The sequence below is a fragment of the Felis catus genome, chromosome A1, assembly GCF_018350175.1.
Source record: "Felis catus isolate Fca126 chromosome A1, F.catus_Fca126_mat1.0, whole genome shotgun sequence".
NCBI classification, from domain to species: domain Eukaryota; kingdom Metazoa; phylum Chordata; class Mammalia; order Carnivora; family Felidae; genus Felis; species Felis catus.
In genome coordinates, this window is record NC_058368.1 from 69509863 (window position 1) to 69524604 (window position 14742).

The 14742-nt window shown below is 43.6% G+C and overlaps 1 protein-coding gene across 5 annotated transcripts in view; it reads left to right on the forward strand.

The window, feature by feature from the left end:
• FARP1 (FERM, ARH/RhoGEF and pleckstrin domain protein 1) overlaps positions 1–14742 on the forward strand; it is a 296455-nt gene that overhangs the window by 43898 nt on the left and 237815 nt on the right. The window contains exon 1 of one of the 5 annotated variants that reach the window (XM_045055190.1): positions 12640–12774. The exons of the other annotated variants lie outside the window; for them this stretch is intronic. The gene's annotated coding sequence lies outside the window, so the exon portion shown is untranslated. Of the gene's footprint in view, positions 1–12639; positions 12775–14742 lie in introns of those variants that run through there. 5 annotated transcript variants of the gene reach the window in all.

The window sequence follows — 14742 nt, forward strand, 5'->3', positions numbered from 1 at the left end:
AGTCATGGATGGATGGATGGATGAATGGATGGACCGATTGACAGATCAGGGCTCAGTAGCCTATTATAGTAAGATGCCATTCTGTAACTTCTGATAATTATGCTGTGGAGTCACCAGAAAACCAAGCTCTTCTTATATTTGTTTATTTCTCCCCGTGGAAAATGTGTGCTCCAGTGGAAGGAACCAGCTGACTTCTTTATTTAGAGAGACCCGTCAGAGCAATTTATGAAGACCTGTAACATTGAAGTATTTGGTGTATTCCTGTTTTGTTTTGTTTTTTACTGAAATATCATTAACATACAGTGTTATATTAGCCGGACATTCCTATTAAATATCCTGACATTTCTTTTTGTTAGTGTTTTGTTATCCATAAATATTATTTGCATGCCATTAAAACCTTCACTAAAGCAACTAATAAAGGATATCTGATAAGTTGCAAGGATGGAGCCATTTTCTGGGACTCATGGTCTAGGGAGATGTTCTTTAATTTTTCAAAACTTTTTTGGTACCTTGTTCAGTAGCAACCAGCTTTTTTGTCACCCAGCCCTTATTCTCACCTAATATACAGCCATGTCATGAACATTTCTTTGGAATGCCTCATTGGAATCCAGCTATTCTGTGGCTCTAACAATCCCCTGATCTCCCAGAGTAAAACTCTGACAAAAACAGAAAGGAGGTTGCTATGGCCTGGTTTGTTCTTTTTTTAAAAAAAAATTTTTTTTAACATTTATTTATTTTTGGGACAGAGAGAGACAGAGCATGAATGGGGGAGGGGCAGAGAGAGAGGAAGACACAGAATCGGAAGCAGGCTCCAGGCTCCGAGCCATCAGCCCAGAGCCTGACGTGGGGCTCGAACTCACAGACCGCGAGATCGTGACCTGAGCCGAAGTCAGACGCTTAACCGACTGAGCCACCCAGGCGCCCCTGGCCTGGTTTGTTCTTAATAAAGCCATCTTAGCTTCTAGCTTCCTTTCTCAAATCCTCTTCTTGATAACAACCCATTTGACAATTATCCCTTAGAGATGCATTTGATTTTGATTTTGATTTTTTAACATTTATTGTTGAGAGATAAAGACAGACAGAGCATGAGCATGGGAGGAAGACACAGAATCCGAAGCAGGCTCCAGGCCCTGGGCTGTCAGCACAGAGCTTGACGCGGGGCTCAAACCCACAAACCACGAGATCATGACCTGAGCCGAAGTTGGATGCTCAACCGACTGAGCCACCCAGGCGCCCCAGAGGTGCATTTTTAATTCTGGAACTACATGAAATTAATATATTCTTTTAGTTTCACTGCCTGCTTATTTCCTTGAGTGGATTTTCTATTGCTCTGTCATGCTCCATAAATATTCTCTGTGGGTTTTTGTATTGCAGAAAATTTATATATTCATTTAAGGAAGACTGTCATATGGGGCGCCTGGGTGGCTCAGTTGGTTAAGCATCCAACTCTTGATTTCGGCTCAGGTCCTGATCTCTTTGTGAGATGAGGCCCTGTGTCAGGCTCTGTGCTGACAGCGTGGAGCCTGCTTGGGATTCTTTCCCCACCCCCCTCCCCCCCAAATAAATAAATAAACTTAAAAAAAAATAATAAAGAAGACTGTCACGGCTACCATATTGGTTCCTTCTGAACTCTGGTAGGGTTTTCTTTCCATTTACCTTTGTCTTCTTTAATTGCTAATTAGGCATAATTGCTTATCAGGATTGATTAATATAATTATTAATTGCAATTTAAAAATTGAATAGAAATAGGGCCACCTGGGTGGCTCAGTTGGTTAAGCGTCTGACTTCAGCTCAGGTCATGATCTCACAGTTCATTGGTTCTAGCCCCGTATCTGCTGACAGTTCAGAGCCTGGAGCCTGCTTCAGATCCGGTGTCTCCCTCTCGCTCTGCCCCTCCCCCGTTCACACTCTCCTGTGCTCTCTCTCTCTCTCTCTCAAAAAATAAATAAACATTAAAAAAAATTGAATAGAAATAAAATAGTTCATGTCAGAATGGTAATAGTTTTTATAATGGCCGTAATAAATATGGGATTGTAATGATTTTCAGCTTTGAAACTGCTCTTTTTTGAATTTTTTTTTTCAACGTTTTTTATTTATTTTTGGGACAGAGAGAGACAGAGCATGAACGGGGGAGGGGCAGAGAGAGAGGGAGACACAGAATCGGAAACAGGCTCCAGGCTCTGAGCCATCAGCCCAGAGCCTGACGCGGGGCTCGAACTCACGGACCGCGAGATCGTGACCTGGCTGAAGTCGGACACTTAACTGACTGCGCCACCCAGGCGCCCCGAAACTGCTCTTTTTTGTAAACCACTGTTGCAGTTCTGTCATCTGGAGCACATACAGATTAGTCCCTGCTGATGATCAGGAGGGGAGCTCCCCACAGTTGCCCATCGGAGGATGGACACTTAGAGGCAACTTAAGATGACACATGAGGTGCGTGATATACAGAATATACGTGGCCTTCCTGAGTAATTTATGTAGCTAAAGCAAAAATGGACATTGGAAGCTGAGAATGCCTGAGAGTCAAAGATTTTATCTGTCATTATTTACCTTTAAATCTTGTAGCCACTTGGAATTTATTTTGGGGAGAAGTGTAGGTCCGACTTAATTTTTCCCCAAATGGCCACCCATTTGCTGCAACACCTCGTATTGAAGAATTCATCTTTCTCCCACTTGTTTAAATATCCTTTACTATATATGATATATTTTGCCACATTTCATATACTTTTGGGTCTGAGAGTCAAAGGTTTGAGAGGAGGGATCACTGTGCTCTCTGTTCCTTGCTGAAGTCACTGATGCTAAGTTCTGAATGTCTGAACTGCACATATGGGACCACTGAAATGACCTATAAATATATATAAATATATATATATATATATATACACACACACACACACATATATATATGTATGTATGTATATATATACATATATATTTATAGGTCATAATACATATGTATACATACATATATATGTATATATATTTAAGCTCACTAGATTTTGGTTTCAAAATAGTGACAACTTTAAGACGTTAAGTTGATGTTAGATTCATTAGTACAGTGGGGTTGGAGCTCACTTACACTTGTGGTTTCTTTTCCCCAACCACAGGGTCCTGTGTCCGTGGCAGCCTCTACATGTCCCCTGACTTGACGTAGGTTTTATACCCTGAATGCCCAGCTCTCACGCCTGGCAGTGGCGAGGGCCTTTCTGGGACTCCTTCACCTGCTCTGGAGGATGACTGAGCAAACTCTTCTGGATATTCTCCAGAGGCTCACATGTCTGCCTTTCCCTGTTGGCTACTAAGAGTCCCTGCCATTTGTCCCTGACTCTCCGTGCTGACTTTAGATGGGTATCCATTTCATGTTGACCTTTGCACCTTCTTAAAAGAAGAGAAATCAAAAGCATTTATAATCTCACCTCCCAAAGAAGCCCTGTTTTGGTGTGCCTGCTACCAGCTGCTGTTCAGTGCTCATATATAGAAAAGTATTAAGAACATGTTCAATTTTTGAGGGTGTTTTTTGAGATCTTATGGGTATTATATGATACTATCGTTTCTGGTTATAATGCACAGTGGATAGGTTCCCCTGGTCTAGTCCATCTCAGAATTCCCAGTTTAAATCTTAACTTACTCATAGTAGATATTCTTCTTGTGTGTTTTTTGCCACCTTGATAAGATTTTTTTAAGGTAGGATTTTTTCTTTTTATTTATTTATTTATTTATTTATTTATTTATTTATTTATTTTTTAAACATTTATTCATTTTTTGAGAGTGAGAGAGACAGAACATGAGCGGGGGAGGGGCAGAGAGAGAGGGAGACACAGAATCTGAAGCAGGTTCCAGGCTCCGAGCTGTCAGCACAAAGCCCAACGTGGGGCTCGAACTCACGAACTCCGAGATCATGACCTGAGCTGAAGTCAGACGCTTAACCCACTGAACTACCCAGGCGCCCCGGGTTTTTTCCGTTTTTTAATCTTTAAATGCTTATTTATTTATTTTTTTGAGAGTGAGAGAGCTCGAGTGGTGGAGGGGCAGAGAGAGAGGGACACAGAGGATTTGAAGCAGGCTCGATATGGGGCTCGAACGGACACACTGACTGAGCCACCTCAGGCACCCCTCAGTAGGATTTTATTAAGGATTTTTGAGTTTAATTTTTCTTTTAAAATGTTCTTGTTTTTGCTTGGGCTCAACTAAAATGAGTTTAGAAATATAACTGAAAAAAAAAAAAAAAGGATTGTTTATCTGTGAAATGTTGGGAAAATGTCCCAGGCTTTTATAGACTTGGGGGAGATGTAAATTTCAAGACTAATGTTTTAAGTTTCCCTTTTTTTTCCCTCAAAGTTTTTATTGAAGTAATCTTTATACTCAACGTGGGGCTCAAACTCACAACCCTGAGATCAAAAGTCACACACTCCACTGGCTGAACCAGTCAGGTGCCCTTGAGTTTTCCTTTTCTTTTTCTTTTTCTTTTTTTTTGTTTTTTTCATGTTTTCTGTAACAGATGATATACTTTTTTTGTTGCTTAAGTTTTACTTACTCTCAGTTTATTTGGTTTTATGTTCTTGTCAGTTTCAGAATTCTTTAGATAAAGACTGTTCATTCTTCCTGCTTATATTGGTGTAGAGAACAATCCATTTTCCTTTTTTTTGTTGTTGTTTTAAATGTTTATTTATTTATTTTGAGGGGGTGGGCACAGGCAGAGAGAGAGAGGGCAAGAGAGAATCCCAAGCAGGCTGGTCACTCAGGTGCAGAGCCTAATTCAAGTATTGAACCCATGAACTGTGAGATCCTGACCTGAGCCAAAATCAAGAGTTGGATGCTTAACCGATTGAGCCACCCAGGTGGCCCTTGCTTGTTTTCAATGTTGAAACTATTCTTAGTGACTTTAAGAAAAATGCCCTTCTAACTGTTGCCTTGCTGTGACACAGGGTATCCAAGTTTACAGATGCCTGGTGGAGATTCACTTTGTTCTTCATTTCTGATTTTATGATCTTTACAATCTGAGAATATATAACATGCACATGGAACTTCTGTTATAGGTGAATTTTGCACTTCAGCAAAATCACTGTTAGATGAAAAACTAGAGTATAATAGAGCAGAACGTGTGTTCTTTATTTACCATTTCTTGCTGTCCTGATATTGTTATTTCTGCTTTTATATATTGTCCCAGGCGGGTTTGTGTTTCCTTAATGGCTTGTTCCAGTGGATTATAGACTGTTGGTTGGTACCTCCTGGATTTTGGCTGCTACTAAGTGAGTCTCAGGTGCCCCATCTGGGAAACAGGGCTAACAGTAACCTCCTTTAAGGCTGCGGGGAGGATCGGGGAGACCCAGCCCATGAAGGGTCACACAGACCAGCCCTGCCATTCAGCCACAAGCTTGCTGGGCCTCATTTTCCTCTTCGGAGCCCTGGTCTTTCACAGACTCTCCTGCAGGTAGCTGTCCCACATGGTGGTTCCATAGTGATGAAGAAATAGTGCCAGTAAGTGCTTATTAATAAATGGTACGTTTTATTACATGAAAGCACTGAGAGACAAGAATGAAAAAATGTGTATTTCTCAACAGAAACAGAACTACTGTGCTCCGCGGGCACATGGGTGGCTCAGTTGGTTGAGTGTCTGACTCTTGATTTCAGCCCGGGTCGTCATCTCAGGGCTCATGAGATCGAGCCCCGCTTTGGGCTCTGCGCTGACAGTGCGGAGCCTGCTTGGGATTTTCTCTCTCTGTCTCAAAAATAAATTAAAAAAGGAAAAGGCGAGGCAGTAGGTATCTCCCATAAGAAAAAAAAAAAAAGGCAGTACTGTGCTCCGATGTCTCATTTCACACCGTGCCTGGTCCTTTGAGCCCAGAGAGTACCTGGAGCCGATTCCACAGCCCCACTCCACCGTCCGCTTTTTCTCTTTCGCGACAGGTGGCCACGATAGAATTCTGTCTGTTTTAACCCAGCAGTGTAATCCGTGGGAACCGAGTGTTCGCCCTGGGAGACAGAGGGCCGGTTATCTGTCTTTGACTTTGCCTGGAAGTGTCTGCCTCGAGTGTCTCAGTGTCCCTCGAAGCTCGGCGGTTTCCCAGCACTTTTCAGGGCAGTGTCTTTGCCTGTGCTCCGAGTATCTTCAGTTTTAAGAACTGAGCTAATTCACGGGTGATGTTTATTGCATGTTCTATCTACTGCATGAATACACATTTGTGAAAAATCCTCGCTCAGAGAAGTGAGAAGGGTGTTAAGACATTTAAAAAATTCGTAACATAGAACCATAAAGGCAGTACACCATACTTTTTGTACTCCAGTAATAAATAATTCAGTGAGCGTTTTGATTATTTGATGGATTTGTCCCTTTGGGATCCTTACTAGCCCACATAGGTAATTAGCTTGGTATCTTGCTTGGCACCTTTGGGCTAAAAAAGGTGAGGGGTTCAGGGAAAACTGATTCCATCTAAAATACTGAGCCCTCAGGTCACTGAGTATTAGAGAGGGTGACAATTTTAGAGATGATCTTGTCCAGGAGAGCCTGTGATGTGGTGGTGAAGACCAGCCTCTCTGCTATCTGGTCCCATATCTGCCACTTTACTAGCTGCGTGACCGTGGGAAAGTTGACTTAATCTCATTGCCTCAGTTTCCTCATCTGTAAAAGGGGTCAGTAATAGTGTCCGCCTCATGGTGGGTGAAGCTTCAATAAGTATTTATAAAACTCTTAGAATAATGCCTGCTCTGTTCTAGAAAGTGCCATCTAAGTGTTGGCTAAGTTGAAATAATACCTGTATATTTTTTCCACAATCCGTGAATCAGAAGCCTAAAATCCAGGAAGGATCAAGTTCATTTTACGATGTGCTAAAAAATGTCAAAAAATTAGGATTTAGAATCCGGTGAACAATCTGATGGTATCTATATCATTTTTCTTCCCTCTCAGCGATGCAAGGCAGAAACTATTACTCCTAACTATTATTATTATTTATTATTAGTTTTTTTTAATGTTTATTTAATTCTGAGAGAGAGAGAGAGACAGACTGTGAGCAGGGGAGGGGCAGAAAGAGAGGGAGACAGAATCCGAAGCAGGCTCCAGGCTCTGAGCTCTTACCACAGAGCCTGATGTGGGGCTTGAAGCCACGAACCATGAGATCATGACCTGAGCCGAAGTCAGATGCTCAACTGACTGAGCCACCCAGGCGCTCCAATTATTATTTTTTTTTATGGACAGCATTGTATAGTTAAATACCTTATTTATTAACCAGGCTGACATTTAAATTTTTCATTTTTCACAAGGGGTTTCACTTTTTTGTTACATACATTTTTTTTCCCTTGACATTTTACTATTTTAATTAATGATTAATTCTGGGGGAAGTGTTCCAAGATGTGATATACCCTTTGCAATTCTGTTGAATTTTATTATATCATTTGGTCCGCGATAATACTGCCTCGTTTATTTCTTGAATAATATTGAACTGTGAGACAATTTAACAGTCTAGTCTTTAATGGCTTTAATAGAAATTGCTTTCCTTTTCCCACCCTGAAGGGAAGCTCTGTCATTTCTGATTCATGGGATTTGGAAGCTTTAGGAAATGGTTTCTTTTTTTTCTTAAAGTTGTATGAAACATGCTGTTACTCACTATAGGATAGATGTCAGTAGAATTTTCCACAAGATGCAGGCTGCATTTAAATTTTGGCATTTTTGTTTTCTTAAGCATCATTTCCAGAGAAACTTCAGGAGAGAACAATAGATTGTGAATTAATTTTTTTACTAAAAATTTCTTTATTTAACAATGAAGCTATTGGGACTATCTTGACCAAATTTTTTTTTTTTCAACTTTTATTTATTTTTGGGACAGAGAGAGACAGAGCATGAACGGGGGAGGGGCAGAGAGAGAGGGAGACACAGAATCAGAAACAGGCTCCAGGCTCTGAGCCTTCAGCCCAGAGCCTGACGCGGGGCTCGAACCCACGGACCGCGAGATCGTGACCTGGCTGAAGTCGGACGCTTAACCGACTGCGCCACCCAGGCGCCCCAATCTTGACCAAATTTGAACACAAACTTAATGTCTTGTAGTCTATTAAAGAAAATACTTGGCGCTCTTTTCTTTAAAAAATTTTTTCTTCTAATGTTTATTTATTTTTGAAAGAGAGAGAGAGAGAAAGAGAGAGACAGAGCATGAGTGGGGGAGAGGCAGAGTGAGAGGGAAATAGAGAATCTGAAGCAGGCTCCAGGCTCTGGGCTGTCAGCACAGAGCCTGACGTGGGGCTCGAACCCACAAAACCATGAGATCATGTCCTGGGCTTAACCGACTGAGCCACCCAGGTACCCCTCCTTTCTTTTCCTTTTCCTTTTCCTTTTCCCTTTCCCTTTCCCTTTTCTGTCTCTCTTCCTTTCTCTCTTTGTCTCTCTTCCTTTCTTTCTTCCTCCCTCCCTCTTTTTCTTTCTTTTCTCTTTCTTTTCTTTCTTTCTTTCTTTCTTTCTTTCTTTCTTTCTTTCTTTCTTTCTTTCTTTCTTTCTTTCTTTCTTTCTTTCTTTCTTTCTTTCTTTCTTTCTTTCTTTCTTTCTTTCTTTCTTTCTTTCTTTCTTTCTTTCTTTCTTTCTTTCTTTCTTTCTTTCTTTCTTTCTTTCTTTCTTTCTTTCTTTCTTTCTTTCTTTCTCTTTCTCTCTCTTTCCAGAAACACTTTTTCTTCTAATTTATTCAGTCCAGTCATTTTCTCATGAAGTGAAGGAGAGTGATCTCATAGGACCCTCTGCATTACCTGCCAAGGTGTGGGCTTGACTGCGCCAGAAATTGGCAGGCAACGTCTGCTCGCTAAACAGCGGGACTTGCTGTTCTTTCTCACCCCAAGCTGAGCCAGCCCCCTTTGGAAGTAACATCTACCCCCTCCCACTTCTGTAACTGAAAAGCATTTCAGAGTAGCCTTAAAACTGGAAGCAACCACGATGTGCTTCACTGAGTGAATGGACAAAGAAGCTGTGGTGCCTTAAGCATCTGACTTCGGCTCAGGTCATGATCTCGCGGTTTGTGGGTTTGAGCCCCGCGTTGCGCTCCATGCTGACGGCTCAGAGCCTGGAGCCTGCTTTGGATTCTGTGTCTCCTTCTCTGTCTGCTCCTTCCCCACTTGTGCTCTGTCTCTCTATCTCTCAAAAATAAATAAACATTAAAACAATTTTTTTTTAAAAGAAGCCGTGATGCCTGCAGACAATGGAATATTATTCAGTGGTGAAAAGATACGAGCCGTCAAGCCGTGAAAAAACATGGAGGAAACTCAAACGCGTATTGTTTAGTGAAAGAAGCCAGACAGGAAGGTTACATATTGTATGATTTCAGCCATATGACTTTCTGGAAAATGCTAAAGGGTGGACAGTAAAAAGACCAGTGGTTGTCAGGGAATACAATGGAGAAGGGGAGCAGGGATGAATAGATGGAAAACAGGAGACTTGGGGGGCAGAGAAATGATTCTGTGTGATATTATAATTGTGGATGCATGACATTTTGCCCTTGACCCCCATCACAAAAGGTACACTTGAGCTGGACTTGAGTTAATAATAATGTGTCGGTATTGGTCCATCAGTGGACAGAAAATACAAATACAAATGCAAATATTTTTCACAGTAATGCAGATGTTAATAATCGGAAACTGTGTGAGGAGAGAGGGTATTTACGAGCCCTCTATATTTTCTTAGAAACATAAAGCTCTAAAAAAAGTCTAGTAAAAAAACGGATTAATACATTTGCTATCTCAATTACTAATAATCAGTCTGGCTTCTTCCTCCATTTCTCAATTGATATTTTTTCTCTTCATACCAGGGACTACCTGATCGTACCAGATCTAACGAATGAGCTTCTTTAAAATAATTTTTAAAAATTTTTTTTTAACGTTTTTTATTTATTTTTGAGACAGGGAGAGACAGAGCATGAACAGGGGAGGGTCAGAGAGAGGGAGACACAGAATCTGAAACAGGGTCCAGGCTCTGAGCTGTCAGCACAGAGCCCGACGCGGGGCTCGAACTCACGGACCGCGAGATCATGACCTGAGCAGAAGTCGGCTGCTCAACCGACTGAACCACCCAGGCGCCCCTAAAATAAATTTTTTAAAAGCGACCTCTGCACCCAAACACGGGGCTCGAATCACCACCCTGAGATCGAAAGTCGCATGCTGTACCGACTCAGCCAGCCAGGTGCCCCTGAATGAACTTCTCTTAATCCTTATTTTCCGTGTTGCCCTGACAACATCCAGCATTGTGGTTTAGCCTCTGGTTCTTGATGCGCTTGCCTCCTTGGCTTTCTGCTGTGATTTTAGAATGGATTTTCAGACTCAGCTCTTTTAAAAATATGGGATTCACCCATCAGGAAGAAGGTTGTCCTAAATGTTCATCAGAAGCCCTTCCAACTCCGAGAACTTGGGATTCCTTCGCCAAGTCCTCTCCTCTTCCCACCCTTGACCGTGGCCTTCACTCCGGGCTACCATCTTGGTTATTTCTTCTTGTGCGTTTCCCATCCTCTCTGATACCTACCACCTGCTGTCACGGGGTCACCTCTGACTCGTGTGCAGGTGACTTCTTCCTTTTCCTGAACCTCAGGCCCCTCTACTCAGCTTACCAGAGTGGAACTTTGGAGGAAGCCTTTGAGAGGAGGTAGTGGGGGCTGAGGAATGGTGAGCATTGAGGAAAATGGAAGCAGTCCCCTTCAGAATATTGCTGGCCATGCTACCTTCTCCATGCTCGGCAGTCACCCTCAGGCAGCCACAGCTGGGCCTCTTGGCCTTCCCTTGTTCCGTCTCCACTTGCAGCTGAGTTCTCGATTTCCCCTGTTACCATCTTCTTCCCTGCCTCTAATTTGTCATCCATTTGTACAGATTCCTAATGCCAAAGTATTCCTGAGATACGCCTCCTTACCCTCTAGTCTCGCTGTCACGACCTTTCTTGCACAGGGCATTACAGATATTTCCTGACTGGTCTCCTAATCTAGCCCCATCTCACTGTCGAGTATTTTCTTAAAACTGCCCCGGGTCTCACCCTGTCTTAAAAACCCTAGTGCCTCATTCTGATCCACAGATGAACCTCTTACACCTTGACCTACTTCAGGCCGACTGGGATCTGCCTCACACCTGCTCATCTCCTTTTCTTTTCACTAGCATCTTGCCTCTGTTAGTACCCACTTTTGGCAGGGCCCCCGGCACATGGCAAGCACTTTTATTGAATGCCAGAATGAACTCCGCCTAGAATGCGTGTCTTATCCACACCTTTCTGTAGCTTTTAAAGTTGACATAATACCTATAGTCAGAAGCAAACACGTTGCCTTCAACCCTCACTGCTGAGTACCTGTTTTCTATTGCCTGATGGGTAATACATCCCATGAAGACCAACCGTACGGTGCCGTATCGTGGCTTCGGGTCCCCTGTCGTGCTGAGTGTAGTTGCCGAAACATACTAGATCCTTATAAATGCCTTCAACGGTGAGGATCCCAACGATCGTGACACGGGAATGATAGTCTGAAGAGTAATGTGATTTTCAGAGACTCTGAGTAAGCAGATCCTGTAATAATACACTGCACCCTCACTCTGGGCTCGGCAAGGGTCAGGTGTTTTCCACACATATTTGGAGAGGCTGACCAGTGTCAGCTGGAGACAAAGAAAGAGGACCTTCTGTAGTGAGTGGACGAGAATGATGTGTTTTAAGTAGAGCGAGCTTGACGGCAGCCCACCAAGTACAGTCTCTGTTGACATCTGCAGCTGCCTCACGTGTGGGGATTGAAGGAGGCTGCAACCTGTTTTTTTTCTTTTCGCTTCAAGAAGACCGCCTTTCTCCTGACATTTTATTTACCCCGGCCTTTGCGTTAGAGGTAGCATGGAGGGGAGCTCACGTTTAATTTTGTACCCTCAAAGTCATCAAGAAATTGACATCATTGACAGGGGACTAATTAGAGATCCGCCCCCTTCTTGATTTTCCGCACCCCTCCCCCCACCCCAGGGTAAAAAGAGACTTCTGTTCCCAGCACCTTTTACTTCCACTTCCTTTCTACAGGCTTTTGTCTTTGCCTATCTAATTAATGCTGGAAACCTGTGCTACCAAATCAGTGAAAATGCAAACGAAGTATTGCAGTGTCTTAAATACGTGAAAAGGTGATTGGAAAAGAAATGCCAAGTGTCAAGAGCTACTGAAAAAAATCAGGCGCTCATTACGGCAGGTGCACCTGTGACACGCGGTCAACAGGTGTTTTCTTGGTGAAGTTACTGCCAGTTTGTTGTTAGGTGAATTTACTTATTTTAGCTGATCCTGATTGGGACCTTGGGAGGTGGAGCGGTGGTTCTCAGGCCAGAGCCCGCATGAGAATCCCCTGGAAGGCACCCAAGCCTTTAGGATTCAGTGGACCAGTGCTGGGATAGATTTGCATTTCCTAAAAAAAAAAAAAAATTTAATGTTTATTTTTGAGAGAGTTAGAGAGACAGCATGAGCGGGAGAGAGGCAGACACAGAATCTGGCTCTGAGCTGTCAGCACAGAGCCCTCCACGGTGCTTGAACCCACGGACCGTGAAATCATGACCTGAGCGGAAGTTGGACACTTAACCGAATGAGCCACCCACGCGGCCCAGAATTTGCATTTCTTACAAGCTCCCAGGTGATGCTGCTGCTGCTGCTGATTTGCAACCGGGTTTAAAAGCCCCTCTGCAGTAAATGGTAGGCTTTGCGTTTTCCGGGTACTCATCTAGAAGGGACATGTGCGCATGCGCTGGCTGAAGTTCTCACAGTCCCTGAGGCAGAGAGGTCTCTTGCACTGAGACGGGAGGAGCCTGTTTCGCCTCCAGGTAACGCAGCCCCTCTGTACTTGTAACCTAGTTGGCAACGCAGGCAAAGGGGAGAAAGGCCTGGAAAGCAAGTGAAATACAAGCAAAACCCCGGAGAGAAGAAAGTGAGGCTCCTTTCTTCCCCCTGAAAGAGTATATCAGGGAAGGATTTCTGGAGGAGGTGACATTGGAGCCAGGTCAAGAGGGCGATATTTGAGAAGGAAGTAACCAAGCAGCAACAGCTCAGTGTCAGGAGGACATAGCCGGGCGAACCCGCAGGGGCCAGCTGGATTGGAAATGTTTATTCACACCTAGAGAAATGAGGGAGGATCGTGAAACGCCCGGCTAGGAATGGTCACATTTAACGTGGCATTGATCAGGCTCCGGTTTTGGAGTAAAAAGGGGTAGGTTAAAACCAGACTTTTGAAATAACGTCTATGAAATGAGAAAACTGCTCCGCGTTTTCCTTGAAGTACCTTCCGGAGACTTAAGGGTATTTAAGATAGCCTGTTTAATTTATTACTTTTTACTAGGATGGAGAGGAAAGATGGCGAAGAAATCACATTTATGTAGTTGACGTGGCTTTGTTCTGTTTTCCTGACCGCGCTGGTGGATCGGGGTGGGGGGCCCCCAGCTCGGAGCCTATTAATGTCCTGCTCTCCTCCCAGATGATCAAACAAGGCCAAGCAGTCTCTCTCCTGTTTGAAGTCTCTGGTTGATGTAAAACAGCTGATCCGCAGTTGTTTCTTTTGCTTACACTTTTTTTTTTTTTTGAAGTGAGGAAATCTATTGGAATAGATAGCTGTTTTTTGAACTTTTCTCAAAACCCCTTATCTAAGCCTCTGTGAAAAGCCAAACTTGGCCGACTGTGTTCCTAAGTTGCTCCTGGCCGCCAGCCTTTCTGGGGTGGCTCCTTCCTCCCTCCTGGCTGGTGGCTCCCCGGGAACTGAGCACAAGGTGGCTTTGTTACCCAGCGGAGCCCGGGTTATGCACCCTGTGCCCTCTGTGCTCCCGAGTGTCTGCAGCTGCTTTTGGTCCCCACACAGTGGCAGGTGTGCAGAAGTACTTTGGGGGCTCTGGGATCCACGTCTTGGGCTCCTCCCTTTCAGTAACAGTTTTCTGTGAGTTTGCCCTAACCCAGCATTTAAAAAAAATTTTTTTTTATGTTTATTTATTTTTGAGAGCGAGAGACAGAGCATGAGTGGGGGAGGAGTGGAGAGAGAGGGAGACACAGAATCCAAAGCAGGGTCCCAGGCTCTGAGCTGTCAGCACAGAGCCCGACGCGGGGCTCAAACTCATGAGCTGTGAGATCGTGACCCGAGCTGAAGTTGGACGCCTAACTGACTGAGCCACCCAGGCACCCCCTAACCCAGCATTTTTAAGTGGCTTCTATGTAAAACTAGAGGGAGAAACTCTTGAAAAAAATTCCTCTTGGTCATCCTGTTTTGATTTGAGAATTGTGACCCTTCTTGACAGTGATGTCTTCTCGTTGGGTTTCATGCTCTAAATAGGGCCAGGAGAGTGAGGATGATGTCCTCCTAGTAGATGGAATTTTTAAAATTTTCTATTCCTTTTTTTTTTTTTAATTTTTGAGAGAGGGAGAGAGGGCACGAGTGTGAGTGGGGGAGGGTTGGGGGGGGAGAGAATCCCAAGCAGGCTCCACACCGTCAGTGCAAAGCCCGACGTGGGGCCCAAACCCATGAACCATGACCACGACCTGAACTGAAACCGAGAGTTGGACGCTTAACTGACTGAGCCATCCAAGAGCCTCTAAAATTGTGTATTTCTGAATGGGTAATATCCCTTTCAGTCCTGTCCTTAACCAGGAGCCTGCTCTCCTACCAGTCACTACTCTGTCCTTCCAGAGAGGTTCTGTGTGTTCCCAAGGATATTTGTGTGGATGCACACACCTCTTTAAAAAGTTTTAAATTCCAGTTAACATACGGCATTATATTAGTTTCCGGTGTACTAGTGATTCAACAATTCCAT